At 44.7% G+C, this 26,545-nt stretch overlaps 1 long non-coding RNA gene across 1 annotated transcript; it reads left to right on the top strand.

Moving 5' to 3' along the window:
* The first annotated feature begins 20,551 nt into the window (after positions 1 to 20,551).
* On the top strand, positions 20,552 to 25,586 carry LOC130544655 (uncharacterized). The gene is made up of 3 exons (XR_008961092.1): positions 20,552 to 20,939; positions 21,259 to 21,382; positions 24,993 to 25,586. It is a non-coding gene; the product is annotated as an uncharacterized LOC130544655 (long non-coding RNA).
* Positions 25,587 to 26,545: the final 959 nt, after the last annotated feature.

Genomic DNA, 26,545 nt, shown 5'->3' on the forward strand with positions numbered 1-26,545 from the left:
TAAAGCAGTGACAGAGTTTGAGAGGATTGACTTCAGTTTTGAAAGAAGGTCTACTGTAGGTAAAATGCTATCACACACCCTTGCATGCTATGGAAAAATTATTTGTATATCAGAGTCAATCAATGCAGCACACTTCATTGTTGTCTTATTTAAAAATTGCCACAGCCCCCGCCCAACCTCCAGCAGCCACCACCCCGACCGGTCAGCAGCTGTCAACATCATGGCAAGACCCTCCAGCAAAAAGATTACGACTCGCTGAAAGCTCAGACGGTGGTTAATATTTTTTAGCAATAAAGTATCTTTAAAGTATGTACATTGTTTTTAGACATAATGCTATTGCACAATTAATAGACTACAGTGGAGTGCAAACATGACTTTTATACAGACCAAAAAAAACAAGAAATTCATTTGACTGGCGTCACTATGACATTCGCTTTATTGCAGTGGTCTGGAACTAAACTTTACCACAATATCTCTGATACATGCCTCTATAAGTTTTACATAACACAGGAGCCTTCACAAGGAAGTAAATGAAGACCCAAAGAAACAATTAAACCTGAGGGCTTTATGCTAGGTTTGATGAAGAATGGAAAGTTGTAGGAAGATTCGTGACAGGACAAAGGTAAGCTAAATAGAGTAAACTGGGGGAAATAGCAAGACCTGTTCATTTAGGCCTATCCTCTCTGTGTTCCTTCATTTTTGGAGATATTCCTCTTCTCCCAGGACAGGAGAGCCTCTCTCACATGAGGGTTTTATGACCTGCTTCAAGGGAAAGTCAAAGTTTTTTCTGAAGGTGGAAGAAATCATGAGAACAGTCAAATCTACGTTCGTTCTAATGGCCGCTGTTGAACACTGTGGGTTCACCTGTCTACTGAGAAGCAACAAGTCACAAGCAGAGCTAACAAAATAGAAGGAAGGGAGGGAGGAAGAATCCTCCTGCACATGCCATTTCTCAAATTCCTTCAGCTTGAAATATTCGGTGTGCCAAGATGCCATATTTTGGGATAGCATGTCTTGAACCTGATCAGAAATAATAATAACATCCTTGATTTTTGATACTATGTGATGAAATGCGTCAACATTTGAAAGATCTGCATAACTCAGTGAACTAATATTTTTCCCCCACCCAAAATGCATAGTGTTACAAATATTCATTCTAAGGACAAGATAAACCCTGGATTTTAATGAAACAATGTAAGCTTATTGATGAAGTTTTAGATTCCACACTGCAACTGACCTTTAAGAAACTACTGCTTGTAGAGTTTGGGTTGGGTATTGAAGATTATCTATAGAAGTCCATATTTTCTTCATATACCTCAACCAAAACAAGGTATTGTAATAGACTAAATGCAGAAGCAGCTATGAGAATCCAGCTGTATTCTACTAAACCAGAGAATAAAGTGATTTATAAAAATGCTAAACAACCTCACTCTTATTTTTGGTTTTGAAAATATAGTTTTTTTCCATAAAAATGTTAATTTTATGAACATGCGGGTTTATTATTCAGTGAATTAATAAGCAAATATAAATGTTTCTCAGTTTTAATTTCTAACATGGTAAAATATCAATAGACGTAACCCACATGAACAAAAGCTCTTTGGGGTTCTTAATAATTTTTAAGAAGTAAAGGGGTCCATTGGGATAGGCCGGTGATGGGTATTAAGGAGGGCACATATTGCATGGTGCACTGGGTGTTATACGCAACTAATGAATCATGGAACATTGCATCAAAAACTGGGGATGTACTGTATGGTGACTAATATAACAAAATAAAAATTATTTTAAAAAAAGAAGAAGAAGTAAAGGGGTCCTAAATCCGAGAAAGTTTGAGAACCACGGACTTAGATTATTTTAAGACCGTCCTAACTGGTCTTTCTCCTTCTGACCCATTCCACCCTTCCCCCTTCTCTCCTCAGTACATCAGCTGAGGTAACCTTCTAAGGTATAAATTAGATTGTTACTCATTTACTCAGACACTCCCAGAAGCTTCTCGTCTCACTAAGAGTAAAAGCTAAAGTCCATACATTTACCTACAAAGCCTTCTGCAGTCTCACACCCTGTTACTTCCCTCCCTGGAACCATTTTCTACACTTTCCCACTGACTCCTCTCCGGCTGTGCTCACACTGCTCTCCATCCTCACACTTGATGGGCACACGTCTGTCTGAGGCTGTTCCTTCTGCCTGGAAAGCTCTTCCCACAGATGGTCACCTAACTCCCTCATCTCCTTCAGGTCTGGGCTCAAGAGTCACCTTCTCAAGAAGATTTCTCTGGCCAGAGTAACATTGCAAAACCCATGTGCACACTCCCGATTCCCTTCCCTCCTTTATTTGTCTCATAGCACTTATTTCCTCTAATATACTATATATTTTATCAATTTATGTTTCATTTTCTTTCTCCCTCTTCTAGAATGTAAGCTTCAGGAGGACAGGGATTTTTATTTTATTAACTGCTGTGTTATGCACTGGTGCATAGTAGGAAGTCAATAAATACCTGTTGAATGAAAGAATGAATGCAGCATCTATGACCAATAATCTAGACTGGTCGTTTGCTATAATTAACCAGTGATACTATGGCAGTTTCTCCTCTTTAATCACTTATTTTATTATCTATGAATTACTTCATTTTGTTCTCTGACTTAGACCTTTTACATATCATTAGTGCACATTTAAATGTTTCTTTTTTCTCAACCACAGTGATGTTTTAAAACTTCAAAGCCTGGGTGGCTCAGTCAGTTAAGCATCTGACTCTTGATTGAAGCTCAGGTCATGTTCTCAGGGTTGTGAGATAGAGCCCCACATCAGGCTCCACACTGGTATGGAGCCTGCTTAAGATTCTCTCTCTCCCTTTCCCCATCCTTTCCCCCAGTCGTGCTCTCCCCCCTGCCCCGACCTCACAAAACAAAACAAAATTTCAGAGCCTAAGACCATCAAATGGTTCTGAGCCCACAGGAAAACCCTGAAATTTGCGTTTTCAACAAAGATTCCCAGAACATGCAGACCTGCATTTGGGGACAAGTGGTTAAAGCTATCAGTAGAGATTTCTGAACCAACAAGCTAGGAATGATTTTTGTTTTTTTAGTATAGTTGACACACAATGTTACACTAGCTTCAGGTGTACAACATAGTGATGCCACAAGTTTATACATTACGCTAAGCTCACCCCAAGTGTCGCTGCCGTCTGTCCTGCTATATCACTATTACCACATGTCTGACTATCCCTTATACTGCGCTTTCCATTACCATGACTTGCTCATTCCGTAACTGAAAGCCTGTATCTCCCACTCACCCACATTTAAATGATTTTTAATTTACTCGTACGTCGATCCTTTTCAAAAAATTGGTGTATTTTAAAATTGGCAAAGGCTAATTCTGCTGTATTGGTAAGTGTGTGAAAACTGCATGGATATAGTTTAAATTTCCTTAAAAAAATCAAATATATCATTTCTTTTTTTAAAGGTTTATTTATTTATTATTTTAGAGGGAGAGGGAGTGCAAGGGGAGAGGGAGTGGGAGAAAGACAGACTCAAGCAGACTCTGCTGAGCGCAGAGCCAGTGCAGGCAGGGCTGGATCTTGCGACCCTGACGTCACAACCTGAGCCTAAATCGAGAGTCAGATGCTTAACCGACTGAGCCACCCAGGTGCCCCTCAAATATATTATTTCTAAAACATTTTAATATAGTTTCATTTATTATAGGGAAACAAGGAAAAATTATGAGTAACTAAAAATCTCTTCACACAGCTACATAAACTAATAATATCAATAATTAGGAATAGTTTAACAATGAGAAATCTTGATCAGAAAATTTTGTTAAACACTATAGGTATAGTTTTATAGGAATAGTGACAGCAGGGATTTCTTTTAAGGTGGTGTTTTTATCCCCATCTCTATCCTAAAGGTTTTGGAAAGAACAAAAGCTTTTGCATGGTTCACAAAGTGATTTTGAGATGTTTTCGAAAAGCAAGCAGCGTATGTTTTTCCCTCTTTGGAACTGGACCTGAGACCACAGGAACATGAGTGGAGCCCCAGGTCTTTCATGACTGTGCATCTCCAATGACTCTCCTGCTGGGACCCTAATAGGATTTATTCCCCTTTCACCTTCATCTGCTCTGGCTCCTCATGCTGTTCTATGGTATTTAGTTTAATGAAATAATTCCTGTGATCCACGGGGGTGGAAAAAAAAAAAGGAGCCTATCTTTTCCCTAAATAGATAGAGGATAGCTGAGGGAATTCAAAATTATGTTCTCTGCTGTCATTTTATGTGACCAATATTTGATGGCAATCCTGGATATGCTGAGCCAGGAAGACGACAGTGGTCAATCTCAAAATCTCAGCCATGGCTGGGCAGACGGCATCCCACAGAAGTCTATTTAGCCTTGATAATGTGGAAAGACAGTAGCTGGGAGGGGTTTGGGGTGGGGTGCGGTAAGAACTTGAAACAATCTAGTGTCCTTGGAATAAGCAAGAAAAGTGTATGTTTAATGATGGAAATAAGAGTAATAGACACTGGGAAGGTAATGGCAGTAGAAGTAAGCAAAATCCTCTTCTATCATAGAGAAAAGGTACAGATAGTGTCTAAAATGGATGCATCAAAAAATAGAGATATATTATTTAGAAATGTAAAAGTGACCACAAGAAAAACTTTTAATTATTTCATAAATTTAAAGAAGTTGGTTCTTGGGAAGAGTTGCTCCAGAGGACTGGAGCAAGGGAATCTTGTTTTATTATTATTATGATCTCTTCTCTTGTATTCTTTGATTTTTATAACCAAGTATATATAGGTAATATATATAGTAAAAATATATATGTATATATATATGTATAGTGTAAAACTTTTATATATAGTATAATAATATAGTATAATATATCTAGTTAAAATATTTAGGTAGTAAATCTGACCCCCTCTGATACTCAGGTTGGGGCTGGAGAGAGAGAGAAGGAGGAGGGTCTGGGATATCTGGCCAAGGATATGGTATATCTGATTTTGCTGTTGGCCTTGTTCAGGTGTGAATGATGAGCAAGAGGACTTGCGTGGCCTGCAGTTGTCCTGGACACATCCTGTCCAGATGTGGATGCAAGACAGGTAAAAGCTCATGATCGTAAAGAGCATGATGAAGTACGATTTCAAAACTGAGTTATTTCCGCATTCTTCGGATGGCCTAGAGAAATGGTCCTGTCCTGGTCAAGTTACCTATAGAGATTATAGACATGACATAGCTCTGGGGAGGGTTGCCCCCTTTCTTTGCCTCAGCCCCATAACAAGTTACACTTTAGAAAGAGAAGTCTTGATTCTGTGCTTCCTGCTTATGCTGGTGTTGGAAGAGATACATGACTCTTCATAGCTTGTTGGTTCAGAAATCTTCTGGGCTGGTAGCTTTTACCACTTGTCCCCAAATGCAGGTCTGCATGTTCTGGGGAGCTTAATGGAAATGCAGATCCCTGGGTACCACCCAAGGCGATTCTCATACTGTAGGTCTTGAATAGCAGCAGGAACCCCTGGTGATTCTGACCGGGTGTGGGAACCACTGCTTTAATCCCGTCTGGTTTATGTAACCCTCACAACGACCTTAAGAAATTGAAGACCAAAGCTCAAAAACATGGAGTCACTTTCCCCAAATCGTACTTACCAGTGAAGTCAGTACGCCATGGCATTGAACATCCACTCCTCCCAAACAGACCTCCTCCCCTAAAAAGATCCCTGATACGGAGGCTTTGCCAATTTTGGTGGTGTTGATACCCTTCCTGTGGCTGATTTCAAGTTGCCCACATGCCATGCCTGAGCTGGGAAGGTGCTCGAGAGCACACGGATATTTCCACAATATGCAGACACAGTGGCCTGAGTGGAGCTATAGGCATAACCTTACCGAGGAGCCTAGGTTATAGTCAAGGGCAGTAAAGTAATTAGGAAGTGGTAAGTCTGGAGTGTCCATTACCTTGTAATATAATTTATTTAATTGTAGGTTTAATTTTTAATAATGACTGAGTTGAGCCACTGGGTTTCACAGTCACCTGAAAGTTTAACACCTGGCTCTCACGAGTGCGCCACGCCGGTGTGCCTGACTCTGAAGCCCACGTACTAGCGTTTTACAACACGTGGGCTGTGAAATAGAGATCCTTTAAAATTTTTTCCTGAAATGAGATTTTAAAGGTCAAATATGTTTGGGAAGTACCACGTGGTTGATTTGCTTCTTGAAAAATCTACCCTTTAGACTGGTGTATTGTAGTCCCTAAGAAGTGCTGGGGTAAAGAGACCTATTAACCTCAACCCCAAGCTTCCCTTTGCGTGAAGCAGCATTCAGCATCCTGCGGCATGGGCGCTCCTTCAAGTCCACTTTGGGACATGCTGCACATCTGGGGAAATCCTAGCAAAGTGATTAAGGCACTGGCTCTGGAGCCAGACCACCTGAGTCTGAATGCCTTCTCCACCATTTCCTTGCTGTGGGTCTTTGGGCAAATAGAAACTTCCCCAGCTACAACATAGGAATAACAGTAATTCCTATTTCCTATGGTCATGGTGAGGATTAAATGAGTTAGCATACAGGTAAAGTGCTTAGAGCAACACCAGGCCCCTGAGAAGTGCTGCCTGAGTATACGCCAGGACTACCCTTGCTCTTACACCACTGGGCCTCTAGCCCAATCCTCCGTCTCCCGACTCAGGTTTCCCAGCAGTATGGAAGGAGGCAATGGTCTCTCGACATTCTTTCTTAAGTTCAAAGCATTTCTAGCCACACTAGAAGCATTTAGGTTTTGTCGTTTTCTTCCCAGAACCTGACAACTCGGACTGTGATTTTAGATTTTACATTTAAATAAAAATGCCCTTAATTAGAAACCATTTATATAGCCGGGGACATTGATGAGAGAGGAATTTTTTCTTGCCATCAAGAAGATAATGGTGACTTCATAGCAGGGCTCTTCCCTATGAGTCAGCATCCTCAGGAGCAGGAATTGTCACCTTTCACAGAAGACTGGCTCCAGGGCCTGGCCTTCCTAGCTCTCCTGCATCCATCGCTTCTCCCCGGGCACCTGAAGGGCACGAACCCCTCCACTGCTTTGCCTTCTTGCCAATTTAGCAAACTGCATTCTGCCTGAGTAAAAGGGATGGTGGTCAGGTGACTGCACACGGAATCGCACCAATGCGTTAATGGGTTAAGAGAAGCTAGCTGTGACTTCACCTTAGTTTCGTGGAAATCCGATTTTATTTGAAAAAGAGTGAGTATAGGCAAAGGGCATTGAAGACGGCACTCAAAAAAAAAAAAAAACACATAAAAGACCAACAGACATAAAAACATTTCTAACCTCACTAATAATAATCAAAGAAATATATTAAATTTAAGACAACGTATTTCTTACATCAGGGCAAAGCTATTTTTTTCTAATTGATAAAACCTAGTAGTGGCAAAAGTGTGAGGAAACCAGCATTCTCTTACACTATTATTACGGAGTATAGAATCTTTTTGGAATACTATTAAATACAAATCAATATTTGAAATGCATGTGTCCTTTGACACAGCAATTTGACTTTAGAAATTTATCGCAAGAAAAAATTGGGCCAGGAAGTAGAAGTGTGTGTTCAAAGAGGCTCGAAATGGCTCATAATTATAAAAAATTGGAAACAAAACTAATGTATGTGGTAGATTAAATTGTTGGTCTCTATTCTTCACCCCAATCTGCACTCACATGTCTTCATCATAAGCAAAGTCTGTTTCCCCGTTCCTTGACTTTGGACTTGGCCACGTGGTGTGCTTTGAATGGTACATGGGCAGATTCTTGGCTCCAGAAGGAGGATGAGAGACATACGGAGGAGAGCCACCCTTGCCCCTATAGACAGAGCAGCTATAAATTGAAGCAGAACTACCCAGCTGAGGCCAGACTAAATCCACCAAACTCCAGCCAACCTGCAGACATGTGATACATATATAACATTATATATATCCATCTGTCTCTATATGTGGTATTTACATAGAATATGTATAATTGTATGTTATGCATTATGTAGAAGTCACTGTTTTAAGTCACTGCAACTGAAGGGTGACTTGTTAAGCAGCAGTTGCTCACCGGTGCATCCATCGGTGGCCCATGTACGTGGTACCAAACTGTGCCGCTGCTGCCAGGAATGGTACCATCTGTACTTACAGGCATGGAAAGATGTCGACTCAATATTGTAAAGTGAAAGAAATCAGATTTCAGAACACAACCTGCCTAGGTACGATTTCACACACACAGATACAAGAACGGATGTTTTGGTTATTTCTAGAGGGTGGGGATCAGGATTTTTTTTTTCTTTTCTCTGTAGTTTTGTATATTGCTTGTCATTTTTTTTTAAGATTTTATTTATTCATTTGCGTGAGAGACAGAGTGCTCACAAGCAGGGGGAGAGGCAGAGGGAGAAGCAGACTCCCCACTGAGCAAGGAGCCTGATGTGGGGCTCGATGCCAGGACCCTGAGATCATGACCTGAGCCGAAGGCAGAGGCTTAACCATCTGAGCCACCCAGGCACCCCTGCTTTTATTTTTCAAAGAGCACCCATGTTTTTTAGAATTGGAAACATGGCAACGGCATTGATTGTGAACTATACTAAGAGAACAAAAAAGACGAGTCCTTTAAGAATAAAGAGAAATGCAGCTAGGAAAAGAGAAGCCCAGGTTCCACGCAGCCTTGAAAGGTGGGCAGAGTTCAGGTGTGATGTATTGAGAACTAGAAATAGACATAAGAGTAGTTAGCATTGATCAGTGCTCACTCTGTGTACGCTGAGAAGTGAGCAATCTCGTGTAGTCCTCATAGCAACCCTATAAGGTCATAAGTTAACTCTCCTCATTTTACAGAAAAAGAAACAGGTTCAGGGAGGATAAATAACTTGGTTTGGGTCACACAGCTTGGGTTTGAACCCAGGTCTGTCTCCAGAGCCCATCTTCCTTCCAGTATGCATGCTTATTCTCACTGCGCGGCTTTGAGGGAAGGAATGGCATGGAGGGGTGACAAGGAGGCACTAGGTATGGAATCCAGATACCCGAGCTCTTGGAGCTTGAGGGACTATGGCTAAAGGGTCAGTGGAGGGAGGGCATTATAGCACAGAGAATCGGTCAGAGAATCAGCCACAATCAGAGGTCCAATCCTATCAGCACTTAGGAGCTGAGCGATTGTGCAGTTAGCTAGGCGTCTCTAAACCCTGGCTTTATCCTTCCATGAAAATGTAGAATAAATAATAAATACCTCCTTCTTGGTCATGGGAATCACTCCAGTGCCTGGCACATGAGCCCCCAATCAATGGTTGCTAATATTTTAATGTAAGTAGAAGCACTTTGGAAAACATAAAATGCTCAACAGATACTAATAGTTGCAAGCTACAATTTGAATGAACACAATACTTGAGGCCGGAAGACATTCCAGGGGAAGAATCCACAGGGCTCGGCAACTGGCTGGAACCTGCAGATGAATGAATGTGACAAGTTCAAAAGGTCACCAAGGTTTCAAATCTGGAAAAATAGTGATGATCTTGATGAAGAAAGCTTCCTTACTGATTTGTGGGAAATGTGTTGAGAAGTCTGTTGGTGGCATTGAAGGCTGTCTATGAAGGATATGTTCATTCGTTCATTCACAAATACCTACGGCGTGCTCGCCATGTGCCTGGCACTGTAGTATACTCGAGCACATTGTGATCTGAGGCGGTGGGGGCGGGGGGACAAATCTGAATCAGATGATCACACACATAAATGTAAAATGCATCTGTGATCAATGCAGAGAGAAGAGGTACATGGGGTTATGAAAACAAAGAACCAGGAAATGTTTCCTGAGAAAGTGATGATTCAGCGGAGATCTGAGGGATGAACAGAAATTTAAGCAATTGAGTTCAGGTTGTCACTTTGCAGACGTGTGATCAGCTTCCAAGAGGCAGTTTATATTTGGTCACGGAAATCAGACGTTCTTAAACTTGACTGTGCGCCTGAGGCCCAGGGAGGGCTCGCTAACATACCCCCTGCTGGGCCCAGCCCACTGAGTCTGACTCAGGGAGTCCGGGTGGGGCCTGAGAGGTGACGCCAGCACCGCTGACCTGGGGCCACAGGTTACGAACCCCGCTGTAAATGAACACCCATACCACTTGCCACCTCACAGAACTAAACACGAGCCACTTCTAACAAATGTTTTCCAGGTTGCTCACCACAAAAATCAATTTCCAAAGTCTTTTGGTTGAAATGTTTTTACACCAGGTTGAATGTTAACAGTACACGTTCAACCTCTTTATTGAAAAATGAAAAAACAAAAAACACCACCGTAGTAATAGGAGCCTCGCCCTGCAGTTAGCTCTGGGTGAACAAATGTCAAAGCACCGCAAACAATGCTAATGGAATCTTTGAAGGGGAAGAGGAATGCCTGCCCCCAAGGCTGCTGTGGGTCCAGAGCCAGACGAGGGGCCCCGGGGCGAGCTGGCCGGGTAGTGGGTTGGTTCAAGATGATCCTATGATTTCTGGCATGGGAATTCTGTTCCTTGGAGGCTGGGAAAAGGGAAAGCTGTCAGCCATTAACCACTGATGTATTTTAATACTTTGCAACAACACCACACAAGAAATGCATGAATATATCCCCTTTCTAAACAACCGAAGCACTACAGATAAGGCCTTCTCAGCACTCATTCTCTTCCCTTCCCCAGAACTGATTTCTGATGTCAGTTTGGCGTTTATGTTTCCAGACCCTCTTCTATGCACTTTCTATGGGAACCATCGATTCTGGTTTCCCGTGATGCTATCAAGCTCTGCGTCGTCCCACAACTTACTCTTTTTTCCACTCATCAGTATGTCCTATGGATTTTTCCATGTCAGCTCAGCTCTCCAACCATGCTTTTCTTATTTTTTGCATATTACTGCATAAGATAGAACTAACTTAGGACAGGCATTTAAGCTGCTTCCTCTCCTGCCAGTTTTGCTGCCATTTTGTTCTGTTTTTTCGGTGCCTACAAGCAACACTGGAGGGAACATTCTTGTACGTGCCTTCCCATAGGCAGGTGTGGTGCTTCTTGAAGGCACATGTGGAGAAAGAGAACCACAGAGGCCCAATATTTGAGTGTTTTATGTTTTAACAGATATTGCCAGGCTGGCCCTCTACTCCCACCCATGGGGGGCACTGCTTCCTTGTACATGTGCCAATAATTGGTAATACCAAATGTTTCCGTGCCACCATGCCAAAAAAAACAGTATTTCATTCAAGTTTTAATCTTCATTTCCTTCATTACTAGTAAATTCGAGCGTATTTTCATATTTCTACTGTCCATTCAATTTTCTTAGCTGTGAGTCACCTAGTCATGATCGTTCTTTTGGGTTAACTTTCTCCTATTGATTTGAGACATTCCTTATGAAATCTAAACGGGAATCTTTTGTCTATGTTTTGCGAACACTTTCCCCTCTGTGTTTTCATTTTAGCTTTGTTTATGGATGTCTCTTCTAGGATGGAGAAGTTTCATCTGGGAATAGTCAAATTCATCATCCTTTTCCTTTTAAGGGCTTTGCTTTCTGCATCTTGTTTAAGAGGGTCTTTATTACCGTCTTCAACTATCTTGGACCCACTTATGTGAATTATCTTTAACATCAGTGAGTTGTAGAGCCAAAAGTGATCTCACAGGCAAGACAGTCAATTTCATTGTAAAGCTGAGGAGGTGAGGCACAAGCAGGGAACGTGGTGTGTAAGGCTAACACAACTCCCCCTGTCCATAGCTGAGTGACAGAGCCAGGCCTTGAGCCCGGGGTTGCAGATCTCGAGGAAGGTGACTCTAAATCGTTCCCTGATGCACCACCATGACCCTGAACAATCTTATACAGAGAGGCCGCTGACCAAGAGGAAGCTTCATTACAGTTAGCACTGGGGACCAGGTCAGAGGGCTTGGGGGAGATGCATGCCCCTCCCCAGAGCCAGGCTGCCTGTCCCCTCACTTAGGGGGAGGTGGCGTGGCTCTACTACCTACAAGCTGTATGACCTTGAGGAAGTGATGTGCTGCCTCAGTTTCCTCATCTGCATGGTAGAGATCAATAATAGCACATACCACAAAGGGTTGCTGTGAGGTTATGTGCAATGATTTATCCATAAGGATTTAGCAGGTAATTGTGTCCAGTAAGTATCAGCTATTATTAATAATAATAACAAGTTATCATTATTCTTGCTTGTTTCTGGAAACTTCTGTAACTTAGGTTTCTGAGGCCTTACCAGCTCATGGGTGCCTGTTTTGGGCAACTTTTGTCTACTCCTCCAGATCCCACCAGCCCAGTTTGGACTCCAGCCACTGTGTGGTGACCAGTTCAGCATAGACTTCAGCCTGCTTTGAGCAGGAGCACCTGTCAGTACCTCCTGTTGGGCTACCTCTCATGCCCCAGGCCTTCTCTGACAGCCTGGGTGGGATGCCTGAGAACCTGCTGGAAGTGCTGGGCAATTAACACCCTCGGTCCACTGTGACCAAGAGGGGACTGAGCCAGTAGACAAACGCTTCCCTCTTTCATCCCTGGGCACAGTCCTGAGGTGCATGCCATTAGATTCCCAGAAGCTCCCGTGCATCACGGGGTGGCTGACTCCACAACACATCCTTGTAGTGTATGTCTCACTTCCACTTGTCCCTCCCTCCTGCTCCTTGGGATCATATTCCCAAATAAACTAACTTCATGCTGGCCTTTATCTCAGGCTCTGCCTTCAGCGAGCCCAGGCTGAGACCTAATGGGACAGAGGTATCTCAACTCTCACATGTTGGTCTCCAGCACAGGACCTCAGGCTCAGCCCCCCAATCCAGCACCTTCCTCCTCCCACAGTATTTCTGGGAATCCTCAAGTCCAGCTCCCCTGTTTCCATGAGTCTTCCCCACGTGTTCTTTGCTCTGGGACCCTCACTGATCATTACTGTCTGAGAAGCCACGGAAGGTACTCTCTTGTCCCTTCAGGTCCTGCCTGTGCCGGGTGAGGAGGTCGTCCTCCTCAGAGCACTGTGTTCTGGTGTTTCCAGGCCTGCAGCCCAAGGAATGAAGGCAGCCCTGCATTCCTGGAGCACTCACTCAGGGAAGCCACAGGGCAGTAGAGAGGACACGCCCTCTAACCGTCTCTTGTCACCTACCCATTTGGCAGACGGCTTGGATCCGTCCTGCAAACGGCTGCTCCAGCTTACCCTTCTCCTTGCCCTCTTAGGGCTCAGACACAAATCTGTGGGACCAGGCTGGGGACCAAGAGCCTGGCAGACACCCTACTCCCCTCCCCAACCTTGTCTTTCCCCCTAAACAACAGCCTTTTCAGGATTAGGAAACCAAACTCATCTGTTTATCTCACAGATATCTGAACCCCATTTTAGACTATAGCCAGGACCCTGGTGTACTTGAAAGATAAAGGGCCCCATGCATTTTACTGGTACTGATGTGTGCATCTCAGAAAGAATTGTTTCACTGGGCCTGAGACATACCTGGTAATTTTCATTCACTGGGACTTGGCTTCCTTGTATCCCTCCTCCAGGCAAGGTTGGGAGTTCCTTTTGCTATCAGACAGAACCTTGTATGGGATCTGACTCCCGACTATGTTGCAATCATTTCTAGTGCTGACACTCCCATCAGACTGGCCAAATCTTGAAAACAGGCTGTCTTGCTTTGCCTTTAAATTCCCAGTTTACAGCCTGGCACTTCTAGGCACTCAGAAAATGTTTTTGAAGTGAATGAATAAGGTGATAAGACATTGAGATCTTCTGGGAAGTGGAACTATCACTAACAGATGGATTCAGACACAGACCAGCTCGGTAAGACGGGTAGCACAGAGGCATTTAAATACTCAACTTGTCCCTTCCTCTAGGCTGTATGCTTCATGACAACAAAGAGTCCATGTTTACTGCTGTATCCTCATACCCAGAAGAGAGCTTAGAACCGTATATGCCCCCATCAATATACATTGAATAAACGAATGAACTACAGATTTACTTCCATATGTCTTCTCTCTGGAGACACTAACTGGCTTGATTTTCTGGTTTTCTTCCCCTCCCAGGGAGGAGGGGGGAATGGAGCTAATCTTCCTCCCCCCACCCAACCCAATGGTGTACTGCAGATGCATTTTTGCAGATGTAAGCTTGAACCTCAATGTCAGGCAAGCCAGAAGTGCACCCCAGAGAGCCAAGAGGAGCAGTCATCCAGAAACACAGTGCTCTGGATGGGCTGAGAGCAGGTGAGAACTTGGCCACTGAACTGAAACTGTAGGGCAGAAGGTAGAGGGTACTGTGGTATATTTTTTTTTCTTTTGATTTATTGCTTTTGTAAGAAGTGGCTTATGTACCAGAGAATTATGAAGATAATGTAAAAATCACTACACATCCTGCAATCCTGAGGGAACCAGTGTTAACATTATGAGCATCCTTGCAAGACTTTCTGGATGCATGTGTTAGGTTACGTTCACCTACAAATGACTGACAGCCAAAATGATGATGATGTACACATGATCACAGCTCATTTCTCTCTCACGTGGACATCTGCTTAGGTGGTTCAGGATGGGCAAGGATCTTCACCGTGTCAGTCACCCCGGCTCATTCCGTCTTGTCACTATATTGCATGTGGCCTCCATCTCATGTTTCCAGGGACAGCATCTGCATTCTAGAAAACAGAGGAAGGGTGGAAAAAAGATTGCAAAGGAGGCCAAAGGAATATATATATTTCTGCTTATATCCCATTGGCCTGAACTAAGTTGCGTAGCTGCAAAGGACGTTGGGAAATGTAGTCCTTATTCTGGCAGCCATCTGCCCAGCTACAAATCCTATTACCATGAAAGAAGGGAGAAACGGATATCCAAGGTATCTGGCAGTCTCTGCCATAGTGCTTATGCAATAATACATAACAGGATCACAGGGAGTGTAATATAGATTACAAGCTCTGGAGATAACTGTGGGTTGAAATCTGGCTTTGCCACTTACTCTTCAGTTTACTTGTCTGTAAACTTGGGCATTATAACAGAACAAACCTATTCCATAGGACTGTTGTGATAATTGATGAACTGATGTATTTAAAAGGGCTTAACACAGCGCCTGACAATAAGCTCTCAGTAAAGTGGCCTGTGATTCTTCTTTTTTTTTTCCTAACACTCCCCAGTATGGCATGGATAAAGTTCTAAAAGTCATCATCTGTAAATTTACTTGTCTTATCCTTTTAATGACTTCATAGGATTCCATTATGTGGCAAGAACATAACTTATTTAACTAGTCCCCCCTTGATCACCATTTTAGGTTGTTCCTAATTTTTGCCATTATCAACGATACTTCCATCAACATTTTTTTGTCCTTGCATGATTATCTCGCTAGGGTAAATTTCTGGATATGGGATAGCTGGGTAGGGTGCATGCAAGCAATTTTTATAAGTAATGACATTTCGCCAAGTGTGGGTATTATTAACAGCTAGCTCCTGAGGACGTGGGAACATTCCAATATAGCCAAGTTTTGAGCACCTACTATAGGCTGAACCTTGTGCTAGTTGCTGCAGAGGGTCCAGAGATAAATAAGCCATGCCCTGAAATCAGGGAGGAAATAACCAGTCAGGATTTGTGAATACAAAATTCGGATGCTGTGTGTATTGATGACCTGGGGCTCGAGCTAGGCTGGGAGTCTGAGAAGGTCTCCCTGAGGAAGTGCTATTTCACCTGGGACCTGAGGCCCAAAACATGTGGGTGTGGGGAAGGGGAGGATTGGAGCAGGAAAGCATTATCCAGGGGGAAAGGAAAATGTGTGTCGAACAGGTAAGATAATGGCTGAGAGCATACACTCTAAAGCCAGAGTGTCCAAGTCTGGCTCTGCCTCTTATTATCGGGGAACGACTTCTTTATGCCTTGGTTTTCTCATCTTTGCAATGCGGGTGATAGTAATTATAGGGTTATAACCAAGACTGAAGAAGTCAATGCACAGAAGTATTTAGAAGAGCTCCTGGCACTAGAAAGCACACTGTGTCAGCTGGTATTAACGCTTCCATCTTCCTGCCTTTGCTTAAAAGTCTGCCAAGACTGAGAGTTCAACAGTCAGCATCAAAGTCACCCATTTGTTTCTCCTGTTTTCCCCAAGGGTTTCTTCTCTCGTTCTTACAACCTTTATTGCTGAACACCTCCCAGAGTGTAAGCAAAATAGTCCCAGACCCAGGCTTCAAGAAACAACTCTCTGGTGGTGAGAGATGCTTGAAATTAAAAACCTCACACAAACAGAAGCCCATGCAGCTATGAACCAATTTGTGTTGTGTAGAGAAGCACAGGGTCACCTGTGAGGGCTGATCAAGGGCAGGTCCAGCGAGGACATGACAAAGAAGCCAAGACCTAGGAGACTAGGGGGTTAGGGGAGAGAGGAGGCCGGCAGAGGGAGCAGCCTCTGGAAGGACCCTGAGAAGGGCTGGTGTAGCACAGGGGCGGGACTGAGAGTGGGCTTAGGAGAAGAGTGAGTGAGTGAGGGCAGAGGCACAGAGGAAGTGCCCCAGGAGGCAGTGGCTGGAGCCCAGGAGGTCTCCAGCCCCCAAAGACCACCTTGGCGTCTCAGGGTGAGCGTGCGGCCTGAGTCCCATCATGAACCCCTATGTAGCCTCTCCAAGCTCTTCACTTTTGCCACCCGAAAACTACCTTCCTTCCAGCCACTAGTTCCTCAAACTTTCCTTGTACTTGGCTCCCAAATAATCCTGAGCTCAGCAGGAAAGTCCTCCAGACGAGCACTTTTTCAGGAAAGAAACAGCATCTATTGAACACTAGTATGGACCAAGGAATGCTCTGAGCCCTTTACCCATCTTACCTCATTTACTGCCTGACAATCTATACAAGTAGTATTACCCTTCTTTTGATAAATAAGAAAATAGAGACCCAGAGAGCATCAGCAACTTGCCCAAAGGCACACAGCCTATTAGACGGTAGAGTCAGGTCTGTGAGGGCCAAGTGTGAACAATGACTCCATATTGCTCAGGCCATGGGGCAGGCATGGTGTTTCACATGGGCTTGTTAGAATCGCAGGAAAGCACTTCGCTGTGCAGTGTGATACAGTTTCAGGCAGCAGCAAGCTGAAAATTACAGAAACCTCTTTTCAACCAAGTGTAGAGTTCATTAAGCTGCAGGGAGCTCTTAATATCTTCAGCATTCCCCGGCAGCTCTCTGCTCCATGAATAAAGGAAAGAACTAATACCCATCCCTAAAAAGGTGAATGAAAGCTTTTGCTAACTAAATACTGCAGATGAGCGTCTCCCGCATTTGGCCGCAATTACCTCGGCTGGTCCCAAGTTACATCATTGCTGGTGTAATGATTAACAAAATAATGGTAATGATACCAACGGTAAATTAAATGGAGATAAAGGGAGCTCAGTGTACTATTCAATTTCCCACTTGGGGACCACTCCTAAGTTGTGTTCTTCAGCTTCCCACTGGGAATTTCCACGTGTTAAGTAAATATGCCTGGTTGAAACTGCAAACTTAGACCTCCGTATGGGGCTAACATTGAGGCCTGACCCTGGGATTGCTTCTCTCTCCTGCCAGGGAGAGTTCCCGAGGCTAATGTCAGTGAAGATGGATTCCCCCTCCCCCCAAAATGTTCCAGTGAATTATGTAAATAGAGACAAACACCTTATAGGACTGACCTCTGTCACAGAATTTGACATCCTCCTGCCCTAGCCAAACCAAGTGGAAAATTGGATTTAAAGGAAACGAATCAGGACTTCCATTGCAACCCAGATGCTTTGTGGTGTCTGGGTTCTCACCACCACAAATCAACAGAACCCCACCAAGAAAAATTACCAGCAGATGTGACAAGGAATGGGCATGACAGTAGGGGTCCACTTGGTGTCATCAGCAGGTACGTATCTCGTCAGAAGCCCTTTTACTTGGGTTTCAGCCATAGTCATTAGTTTTTCTAATAGTTCACCCTACAAGAAGAATGAGAGCCCTGGGTTTAAAATCCAGCTCTCCCTCTTATTAACTGTGTGATTTCAGACATGTTACTTAAAAAGCACTCTGGGAACCATTTCCTCATCTTTAAAATAAGGATAATAATAGTACCTATTAACAATGTAGCTTTGAGAAGTAGTCAGAGAATACATGTTTCAGTGCCTGACCCAGACTAATTGCTCAAGAAATGAGGTCTGTTCTTACTACTATTAGCCTCCAATTAAAGGTTGATTCCATTTCAAGATGAGTATAAATTTGGTTTTAGACTCTGATTTTTAACATGACTTGAGGCTGTCTTAGGTCTTGAAGTTATACTGATATCAGGTTGTATAAAATTAAACTGTTCTTTTAAGAATTACATACCTGACACCTACTAGTAATGTAATTTGTAGCAAACCCTACCTTCACGGGGTCTTAGTTTCCTTTTTTGTTCAACTGAAATTGAACAAAGATAGACAAAATTATAAGACTCTTAGAAGGTGAAATTATAAAAGAGATGAAATTATAAGACTCTTAGAAGAAAACATAGGAGTAAACTTTCATGACCTTGGATTAGGCAATGATCTCTTAGATATGATAAAAAATGGACAAGTGGTAAAAGAGAAGATTCCCAAGTTGGAGTATATCAGAACTGAAATCTTTTGTGGTTCAAAAGACACCATCAAGAAAGTGAAAAGACAACCCACAGGACAGTAGAAAATATTTGCAAATCATATAAATTGGATAAGACTTGAATCCGGAATCTATAAAGAACACTGACAACTCAACCACAAAAAGACAAACAAAACAATTTTTGAGCGGGCAAAAGATTTGAATAGACATTTCTCCAAAGAAGACAGGCAAATGGCTAATAAACATACAAGAAGATGGCCAACCTTATTGGCCCACAAGGAAATACAAATGAAAACCATATGAGCTCGTACTTCACACCTACTAGAATGACTGTAAAAAGGACAGTCAGTAACAAGTATTAGTGAAGCTGTGAAGTTGGAACCTACATTGCCAGTATAAAAATGTGAAAAGGGGCAGCCACTTTTGGAAAACAGTCTGGCAGTTCCTCAAAGGATAAACATAGAGTTACTTAACGACCCAGGAGCTCCACTCCCACGAGCCAAGAGAAATGAAAACATACGTTCGCACAAAAACTTGTACAAAATAGTCACAGCAGCATTGTTCATAATAGCATCGAAGTGGAAACAACCCAAAGGTCTACTGACTGATGATGAACCTTGAAATCATTAGCCTAAGGGAAAGAAGCCAGTCACAAAAAACGACATGTGATTCCATTTTTATAAAATGTTCAGCATCGGCATATGTGTAGAAACAGACTGCATACGGCTGGGAGCGGGGAGGTTGGGAGAAAGCAGGAAATGACTGCTGGTAGGTATAGTTTCTTTTGGGGTGCTGATGAAAATGAATTTTTTAAAAGATTGATTTATTTATTTTAGAGAGGATGGGGGAGAGGGAGAGAGAAACCCAAGCAAACTCCCCGCTGAGCAAGAAGCCCAACGGGGGCTCCATCCCACTACTCTGAGACCATCACCTAAGCCTAAGCCAAGAGTCTGACACCTAACCGAATGGGCAACCCGGGTGAGCTGGTGATGAAAATTATTTAAAATTAGATTATGGTGATAGTTGGTCAACTGCAAATATACTAAAAGCCACTGAATTTACATTTTAAAAGTTAAATGGCCTGGACACGATGACTTATTTGGACCTTGTGTGGTTTACCATTTTATAGAGTAGAAGAGGATCTTGAAATGTGCTGGGCCCCACAGGAAAGAATGACCCTCTTCGTTTGTGCACAATGAAGGAGCTAACTTAGCCTGTGTACAGTGTCAAATCCCACCACCCTACTATAAAAATTAGCTAATCCACGGGTTAGCTGCTGCATATGCAAACTAGTGGTCAGGCGCTTAACCAGTGACGTTTGATGGGATGCTCATGATATGTCTGGTCCTATTCTAAGTACTTTCCGTGGGTCTCATTTAATCCTCACAGGAGCCCCAGGGGGGTTCAGATGAAAGACTGAGGATCGGAGGGTTACAAAGAGAGAAGTTGAAGTGTTAGATGCAAATGTAAACAGCTTGACCCCAAGGCCCGTGGTCATACTTCTTTCCATTCCGCCTGGCTTTCTCTATACATCTGCCTGGGTGCAAGGAAAGTGTGTGCTTAGTCAGCAGCGAGCAAATAACGGAGTTAAAAATAACCTTATCGTTTCTAGCTTTAGTTCTTAAAAGCAGGTGATCATTCATTTTTTAAAGCTGTGAATTCAGCTCCCCTGGATGCTCAGGCAGGCACCGCGATTTGCTTGCAAGGCACACACTCCTGGCTTCCCAGGGCTAGATACGCTCCTCTTATCGAAACCAGACTGAGTGCTCTTTTTAATTTTTCCTTTGTAAATGTCTGTAATGGAGCAGCTTCCCAGAGGGCTCCTGGAGCTCCGGATTACTCTACAGCTGGGAAGTTTGCTACAGAAGCCCTGGAGAAGCCAGATTTCAAAGCGCCTGTCCCACAGTCCGCAGTCCTCCATCATAAACACCAGAAAACGACTCCGGGAACGCAGCGCGCTGGAGGCGGTGGCCAAGTGCGAGGCCCCGCCCACTGCGCTGGCGGTCCTGCGGCGGGGGCGGGGGCGGGGGCGGTTAGTTCCTGCCCCTCCCGGCCCTCCTCTTCCTGCGCACGCTGGCGGCGCGGTCCGCAACCTGGAAAGTTCGCTTGCCGCGTGCTTACACCTGAGGAAGCCCGATGCAGCTCTGGCGCTCACCATAGATAAAAGGACCGTTGGTGCCCGCCCTGGGCATGAGCTGCCAGGCTCCACATGGACAGCTGGGCCTCCATCGTGTGGGTGGCCCGCCGGGCCAGGCGTCCTGCCCGGGTCCCTGCCCTCGTCCTTGCCCCGTGCACGCAGCCTGCAGCCCAGGGAGGCCACGCAGCCGTGTCCTAGGTGTGTGCCCCAGTCGCCAAGGCCCCGTGGACTGCTGTGGGCACCAGAGGCTCCTTTGGAATGACGCTTCCTTTGCAGATATCCAGCGGTTTTGCGAAAGAAAACAAGGTCTGTGTTTTAAAAACAAAAAAGAAACCACCCAAACCGTAAAATTCCAGAGTTGCATGAGGACATCCCCCGGGGTGACAAAACAACTCCAGAACACTGGATTCCCTCCTCCCCCATACCCCCACTTCCAAAAGAAGGGCTCCCGGGTTGGGCGGTGGGGGCGTGCTGAGCCCAATCTTGGGATTCCCTGTCTACAACCCATTTACAGGCGGGTCCAGAAAGGGTCCCAAGGCCATGTTTGCGTCCCCTTCCTGCACGGCCTGATCCCCTAGCGTCAGATTCACTGCTCTAATAAATTTTTCTTTAACTGGCGAGGCAGCCCTGAGAGTGGGAAGAACCTGAGGCGGGGCCGGGCCAGATCAAGGAGGAAGTCAACGGGTCTGCAGTCCTGCACCGAAACACAACGCAGCGGAGGGCGTTTTAGTTTCCGGGACCCCAGGAAGGTAAAGTAACACAGGCACATACTTCGGTAAACCACTTGTAGTGGGTGGAGGTGGTGGGACCTCCCAGACTCCCTTGTCTGAGTCACAACAGGTAAGTGCTGCCTTCTTACCTGGGACTGGCTGGTCAGTTTAATTGGAGAGGAGGCAAGCCTGGGCCCGAGCTGCTTGGGCAAGCAGAAAGGAGCCTGAGGCTTGCTCTCTGTGTCCCTCGCAGCCTTTCCCGCCCCAGGCTCAGTCTCTAAAGGACTAAAGAACGTCTGATTGAAGAGACATCTAGTTAGGAGGCTTCCAAGATCCCCCAGACCTGGTTGGCTTGTGTGGCCTATCGGTCCCTCCCTCCCACCCCGCCTTGTCCAGGCCTCCTGTTCTGCCTTTGTCGCATGTGGGGCGGGACCTGCTAGGTCAGCCTGTGAATCTATGACTCACTGTGAAAGCCAGGCTGAGTAATAGAATCTGAATCTCTTCCTGTACATTTTCAAGATGGTTCTCTTGGGTTTTTTATTCCTCTCAGTCTCTCTGCTTCTGGCCTCAAAGAGCTAGGCCACAGTCAGATGATCAAAGCAACTGGTGCAAGACGATTGCTTTGATTAGCTGTTTGCTTCAACTCTGGGTTACCTGCAGTAGCCTTGCTAATTAAGCCACTCTGAGCAAAGATTTAAAAACTCACAGGTATCAGGGCCCTAAAGTCATCAGTCCTTCCCAATCTGTCCCATGACCCCCTTTCTCTAAAATATATTTTATATACTCTCTTTACTATCCTGTAATGAAACTCAGAAATAATAATAGCAGCCTGTATACATGGTTTTTAAAAATCATCCTAATATCCTTATTATATGAAATAGGAGAAGTTAAAGTAGTTTATTAGGAATAATACATACTTTAATATGGACATGTTTGGGTACAAGCCAACTAGAGACATAATGAAGAAGTCAGAGCCTCCTCCTGTGCACAAAATCGTGTATATGGTTCAGTGCAGAAGCCTGCGTAAGCTCCAAACGTGCAGGGATGCAGGGGTGTCGTATTGTGACTCGGACCCCATGAGTAGTGTCTGTTTTCCAAAATGAGTTCTAGCACTGGTGGTTCAGTGGTTCATTTTGCGCTGGCCAAAATGAGTTCCAAAAGAATTTAAACAACTCTTCATTAAGGTAATAATAATAATAATACAGTAACCCAACAACTTCTACTCCTGAGTATATGTTCAAGAGAAGCAGAAACACCTGTCTGTGCAAAGACTTGTACAAGACTTGTACTTGTTCACAGCAGCATTATTCATAACAGCCAGAACAGGGAGACATTCCAAATGTCTATCCACTGGTGATGGGCTGGAAAGGAAGGGGTAGTACGCCTCAGTGGAATACTAGTCAGCGATCCCAAGAAGCAAGTTAATCCATGGCACAGTGCACCTGAACCTCAAAAAACAAGACAAAACAACCCAAAAGGCTACGTGTTGTATGATTCTATTTATGTGAAATTTCTAGAAAAAAACCAAATCTGTTGAGACAGAGAGCAGATCAGTAGCTGCCTGAGGGGGGAGCGGGAATTGACCACAGACAGGTACAAGGGATGGAAATGTTCTGAATCTCCCTCGTGGTGACGGTGGCCCGACTTATCCTGGTGACCAACATCACTGAAGGGGTTAACTACTTCACTGAATTGATAATGCTTCAGAAATGAGTGAATTTTATAGTATGTAAATCACAACTCAATACAGCTATTTTTAGGATGCACTCTACCCTTGATTTACATGGTAATTCCATGTTTTCAAAAATTCGATGTACGCCGGTTGTGCCAGAAATGAATTGTGTTCATATTTAAAGCGGAGCCCGCTTCTAGCATCAGATAACTGTAAACAAGTTTTTCCTGTCCATGAGTATCCATAGGACATGGGACAGTTGTGAGGGACAGTTCAATGTGAGGGACTGTCCTACGTATTGTAGGTTACCTACTACTCCTGTCTCCTGCCCGCTGAATTCCAGAAGCAGCCTCTAATCATGGTGACACTGGAAGTGTCCCTACAGAAGTCCAGGTCACCCCCTAGGAAGTGGTTTCATCCCCACTGACAATTCCTGTTGTAGTCCAATGTCACATGGGGAAACTGAGGCCAGGGGAGGGGTAAAGCCTTGCCCAGGGTCCCAGAATGAGTTAGTGCTTAGCTGCATTTGACCCAGACATTCTAAACTACACTTCAGATTCTCTGGCCTGTAGCAGACCTATATCATCACTCTTGTTTTTCTTTCTCTCCGGACTGCTCCATCCTTCTGGTACCTAACATGTAAACAGCTCAGCCTCCTTCAAAGTTATATAAGAGAAGAGGCAGGCAGGGAGGGAGAGATTGTCAGTATTATGCTAGCCCAGGAAATGCATCGTCAGGGAGCTCAAGCTATGGGGGCAGCTGGTTCTGTGAGTCCCAAACATGAAGCTTCAGTGTGTGTCTGGGCCCAGGAGTGTCACGTGCCATCCACCCAGGCTGCAGTTCCAGCCTGTCCTCCTGGGGCGAACATGGCTAAGGGATTACAGCACACCTCCCTTCTGGGACTGGATGCAGACTCCATCCCTTTCTCAAGACAGCCATTGTAAATTCGCTGAAATTTTCAATAGAACAAATAGTCCTAGAGGTGCTGGATCCAGAGAAAGGAAATGGGCTGGGCGCAGAAATGCAGCAAAGAGCCACCATTAGTCCAGGAGGAGGAGAAGGCTTCTGCGTGTGATAAACAAAGGAGCAGAGCAAAATGAAAGACCAGACAAGGACACTGGAAACAACATGTCAGCCTTTGGTTCAGACAGATGGGTCCTCAGAGAGCAGATGCTCAGGAACTGCTTGATGAATGACCACTGAGAGAAGAACAGGGACTGTCTGTCCTGGTTTTATAGCAACTTCTTGGGCAGAGCCCAAGTAGATAGGTGTGTGCCGCTCCCCAAAGTGGGGCTGGAATCCATAGGTCTCCGAAGCTGATCACAGAGCCTAGGCTCTCTGGAGAGTCCTTGTTTTATATTAGAGGAGACTCATCCTGGACACAAGGAATTCTCCAGCACAGATGGATGTGATCACAAGAACAGGTTTCTCTTAGCGGGAACCAGAGAGACACATGCAATGTCTAAGATTTGGGGGATAGAGTCTAGTGGCCAAGGTATGAGCTTTGGAGTCAGACAGACGTGGGTTTAGATCCCAGCGTGGCCAATTACTAGCTTTGTGGTCTCGAGCAAGTTGCTTAACTTCTCAGAAGTCACTTTTCTCATCTCTCCATGGGGTCTAATTCACAGAGTGTTATGAGGATGACATGAATGGACATTCATCTGGCTCATAAATAGCCATTTCTCTCTCTGCCCGTTTGAAAGTAGCCATGCAGTTTGGTGAGGATGGCCTGCATCCCAGGCTTTTGGGATAGGTCATGACTGAGCTAATCACTGGGGATGATCCCGGCCATGTTGCTACACTCATGGGCTCGGGGATGAGTTACCTGGGCTGTGCCAATCAACATGTGGTTTTCTCCTGGTTAGTTCAGTTTGGTTCAGTCAGTAAAGTTTAGAAATGTTGTTTGGTGGTAGGAGGAGGACTGACTCTCTCTCTCTCTCTCTCTGTTTTTCTCTCTGTCTCTCTTTCTCCTCCTAGATATGAACGAGGCATTATATGGCCTCAGCTTCTGCCAGAAGCTGTTTTGCATCCATGAATAAAATCTGGCCTGCAGAAAGACAACACATGGAACAGGGCAGAACTGAATCACAGAGAAACCAAGCCAGACCCCTGATCAAACCTCACCTGACCCAGTAGGATCTGTGCCTGGACTTTTAACATGAAAAATGGATTGGGCTTCCTGTTACTTAAAACGTAAAGGATTAGCACTTATAAGTGCTCAATAAATGCTAGCAATCGGAGCTATTAGTATTTTGATCAAGAGGATTACTAATTAAAGACCAAAAGAGGGTTTGACATTTTCATCCCAAGATACAGCACAATTTTCCCAAAGGCATTCAGCTATTTCACACATTTATCAAGCAGATTAATTCAACAAATAATGATTGAGCTCCTAGTACGTGACCAGCCTGGTGTGAGGGACGCAGTTTCAGTGGCGAGCCAGACAGATTAGCTACTGCCAAATGCCCAGACCCACTGGCCTGGAGAGCCTCACTCTGTCGCCACCCTTCTGAGAGGTCTCCTTCCTGCTGAGCTGAAAGGGTGACCTGCATGTTCCCAAGGGTGTGCATCCCCGAGAGGAAACCTTGCAAAGTGACAACGCATGTAGAAACTCTGCGTGAAAGCCAAGCGGTATTTAGCGTGGCATCAGCAGGACTCCTTCCTTCCTGCCTCCACATACCCCACCTCGGCCAGGTTGACCCTCCTCCCCGTCCTCTCCCCGTCACCTTCATCTGCCTTCAAGACTTCACCGGAAGCTCTCCGAGACGCCTCCTGGCTGAGGCAGATGCTCACTGTCCTCGTGGGACCTCACATCCCTTTCCCTACCCCACTCCCTTAGTCACTCTGGGGCTCCTGGCTTCCAGCTGCTCATTCTGCCAGCCGTCACCTAGCCCTGCCCTCCCGGGCTCTGGGCTCTTTCAGTTTACTCTTACCTGTGATTTCCAGCCCTCTGCTCTGTCTCAAGGGCTCGCTCTAAACCTGCCCATATCCCCACTTGCCCACAGGTGGCTTATAGGCGTTCTGAAGATAATTCCATTATGCCAAGATTCCCGACTTCTATGGTAGCTCCTGGTCCCCGGCCTAGACTTGTCTTGTGCCTAAATAAATTCCTACCTCTAACATAATGGGGACAGTACCATGTCCTGACTCAAAAGCTACATTGCAAAAAAGGGGAAGAAAATGCTGCTTTGCTATCCCATTTTCCCCAGCCTTGCTTCTCCTTTTGTCATATGTGCTGAAAGCAAACAAGTAACAGATATTGAAAGGGGGGGAGACACATTATAGCATTCGATAAAATAGAATGTGAAAGTCTTCCATCCGTTTTCCCTCAGTGCCTCTCAGGGGCACCTGTGCTACCAACGGGCTGTGTGGCTCTGAGCCCAGGTAGGCCTGGGTTCTAGAGGCAGGTCACCTGGCTTCAAATCCCAGCTCTACCAGTTACTAGCTGTACATGTTGAACAATCTAGCTAACCTCCCTGAGCCTTGGTATACTCAAGTGTAAAATGGGAATACTAACAGGACCTACTCTT

This window comes from Ursus arctos, unplaced genomic scaffold (assembly GCF_023065955.2).
Source record: "Ursus arctos isolate Adak ecotype North America unplaced genomic scaffold, UrsArc2.0 scaffold_23, whole genome shotgun sequence".
In the NCBI taxonomy this organism is placed as follows: Eukaryota; Metazoa; Chordata; class Mammalia; order Carnivora; family Ursidae; genus Ursus; species Ursus arctos.